The following is a 3,748-nucleotide window of genomic DNA, read 5'->3' on the forward strand; positions in this document are numbered from 1 at the left end:
GGGGGGGGGGAGAGAGAAAGTCTGCGAATGACAATTCCTGAAATAAAAACAAATATAAATGAGAGGTTTGTCATTGAGTATCTATATCTAATAGTTATCAACAGATGTTCAGCTTTATGCCTGTCTGTTCTGCCCACAGCCGAATTTCACCACACACGTGCGCTCAAGGAGGGAGGGAACAAGTAGACGGGCAATATCACCATCTTCCTTTGATCTCAGTCGGCTCATTTGTAGTGGATGATCCTTTAATCCGACAAGATTATCTCTCGGCAAAAAGCTTCTATTGGGCTCTATAGACAAGACCTCAGCAGCTGCACGTACGAAATGGGTTGTTCAAATTTGTAGAAGACAAGACGAAAAATGTAGGTTGCGTTTACTGGAGATGTTTCTATTTATAGGTGATCCGTTGCCAAACTAGATAGGCTGCTTGGTATGTAACGCCACTTGAAAACTGGCGTATAATGGAGTTTTACACTGAACGGTTGAAATAAAGTGTTTTGGTTTTTTTTTGCTTTGTTTTTGTTTTTGTTTCTTTTAACGCAACTTTTTGCGAAGAAAACAGTATAAAGATAATATGTTGAAAAAAATGTGGTTTGCAAGTAATGAATCTAATGCACTTTCAACACTGCATGGTTCTTGTAGAGGCAGGACCTCTGAACTAACGTCCATCTCCGATAAGAACTGACCAGTTGTGCTGAAAGATTGTTAAAACTATCCAAATAACACAATAACTAAAAATAAATAAACTAAAATAGAAGCCACAGAAATTTGGTTTCTCGGGAGACTGCTGGGAATATCTTGGAAGGGAAAGAAATCAAATTAGGTAGTACAAATATACTTGATGAAGCCCACATGGGACGCTCACTGATAAAAATAATCAGGAAAAGACAAAATGCAGTTTTTTGGACACCTGGATAGACATAAAGGTCTTGAACACTTAACTCTCACAGGCAAAATTGGAGGCAAATGAGGCAAGTGTAGGTTCAAAGTAACCTACTTAGAGAAACAAAAGAGTAACGGGGGAAGATATGGGTAACGTAGCTTTTTGAAGAGTATGTGAGCAAAGGAATGGATGGAGAACGGTGATCGCCGATATCTGCCGTATATCTGGCTCTTGATTGTGATCCAAACAACCCAGGTCGAAGAACAGAGACACCCGCTTTGCAGCCAAACTGCTACCTCAGAATTACAAAGTTTTATCAGACATTTTTGACCGTTTTGAGTTACTAAGACAGTGAGGTCAGAAACCAAAATGTTCTATTTGCTCTATCAAAATCGTATAAAAATATCCGAAGTCGTATCAAGATATTAAAAGAATTGCTTGACTAAAAAAACACGACATATTGAAAAACTAAAAAAAATTGACCTAAAATTCCTCAGAACTACGTACTAAGCAGATAGCACTTTGTGATTCTGAGGTATCGAAATAACATTATACTAGTTGATCTCCATGATCGTAAGACAATCGTCGTGGTGAAATGGCTACCCATTCTTCAATTTCAAACGGAAGACTGGGTTCGATTCAAACGTTAAAATCAAGTTATTCTACTAAGTATTTATGTTTGTCTGCTGGGATGTTTTATCCTACTATTCATACTCAACTTAAATCTGAGAGAGTAGAAGCAGCCTGCCTGCTGAAATAATAATGAAATTAATGATTAAATGCATTTTAAAATTATCTTCCGTTGAGCCGATGCAGGTGGTTGGAGGGCGCCACTATAAAGTAGGTCCTACTTCTGTACTTTCCGTAAGTTGATTCTGTCTGTTTGTCTTACCTTTTGCTTGCACTAAATAAACCACTATTGAGTCGACGTGCTCCTTTTTACTCAAACAAAAAAAGTTGAGTCAATAAAACATGATTTGAGATCAGTCAATCAAATACAGTCGAGACACTAAAAGAGGTAATGTCATTTCTCATACAGCTTCAGTTTTTGCGTTTGTTCCTGGTCAGCTTTACTGTGTGATGACCGACATTCTCAATACACAATAAAGTTAATTAGTATGTGTTTTTTTTCTTCTCCAGTATAGTTTGATAGTCCAAAAAAATAATTTTTAAAATTTCGTTTTATTTGATATTATTGCATTTGTCAATTTTTTAAAGGTTTATTCTATTTTGCTATTTTTATTTATTTATTTATTTATGTATTTATTTATTTATTTATTTTGGTGGGGGTTCATTCTGTTATTTAACAAACGGATGTGTGATGTCATAAATGTGTACGTTTACATGTATGTGTGTGTATGTGTGTGTGTGTGTGTGTGTGTGTGTGTGTGTGTGCGCGTGTGTGCGTGTGTGCGTGCGTGCGTGCGTGCGTGCGTGCGTGTGTGTGTATGTGTGTGTGTTTGTGTGTGTACGTGTGTGTGTGTGGTATATGTGTATGTGTGTATGTGTGTGTGTGAGTGTGTGTGTCTGGGTAGGATTTTTTCGCGGGGAGGGGGGGGGGGTGAAGTTTGCTTTTTGCTTACTTTTTGTTTGTTTTTTCTTTACATTTTGCGTTTTTGGGGGGTTTTCTTATTTTTCTAAAGCCTATTGAATATCGGTTTCTTCTTTTTTTTTCAAAGCCTATTGAATATCGGTTTTTATATTTCTCATTGTTTTGTTACACATATTTAGGGTATACATGTCGTGCATATATTTCCTTAAGCAACACATTATATAGCCTGAATCACACTGTCCCTCCACATATTGTGTGTCCACATATCGCGTGCCTTGTGTTGCTAGTGAGAACCAAAGACTCCCTGTTTATGGTCCGAGGAAGACATCCCCCCGGTCCCCTCCCATCCATTATCCCTATCACTTGACATAGGCATACTCTCATTGCTCGACACCCTATTCTTTCCTCTCCCTTTGAGAGCCTGGGCATTTTCTACACCTATTTCCTTTCTATTCTTCACGGCTCACAATTTAAGTTCGTACCCCGCTGTTAAAATATCGGTCTCTCGCAGGGGTCGGCAGAGAAATTCTTTCTCCCATAGCAAAAAGGCATGTTGCACGCACGCTGCATGATTGGCTCTGCGGAAGATTGTCCCAGGGGAAGTAATTCAATCAAAGCGACATCTTCTGTTTTGCAAATGAAAGCGGCTTAATGCCCCTTGGCTACTGCTCTACAAAAGCGGATGTTTTGAAAACATTTAATGGCGCTGCTCGGTACAACAAAAGAATGCAGGGCAGGCGACAATATCTGCAGGGTTGAGAGGGAATTGGATATTTGCTGTGCCACGTCGGGGGGAAAGAGAACTATGATACCGTACCTGCAGTGAAGGAAAGATTCATACCCTGCCACCGGTTTTTACTGCTTATATGCACCTATCAGAATTAGAATAAACTTCTCAAGCCCGTTGGAGATCGCTATTTCCGGCCATATTTTTAAAAATAACACATTATTTTCCTTTACGCCTTTATTGGGGGATTCTTTTTTTTTTTTCTTTACTGTTTGACTCTTTTGTGCATAAATTGTGTTTTTCTCTTGTTTCACCACTTTTCTTTCACTTTTCTGAAAAGAAGAAGGGGAGAAGGGGAGAAGTGGAGGGGGAGTGAGAGTGCGAGAGAGAGTGTATGTGTGTATGTGTGAGTGTGTCTGAGAGAGAAAGAGAGAGGGAGAGAGAGAGGGGGAGGGGGAGAGAGAGGGGGGAGGCAGAGAGAGACAGAGAGAGAGGGAGAGAGAGAGGGGAGGGAGGCCGAGAGAGACAGAGAGAGAGGGAGAGAGACACACACACACACAGAGAGAAAGAGAGAGAGAGAGAGAGG

Source organism: Aplysia californica, unplaced genomic scaffold (genome assembly GCF_000002075.1).
Source record: "Aplysia californica isolate F4 #8 unplaced genomic scaffold, AplCal3.0 scaffold01031, whole genome shotgun sequence".
NCBI lineage: Eukaryota > Metazoa > Mollusca > Gastropoda > Aplysiida > Aplysiidae > Aplysia > Aplysia californica.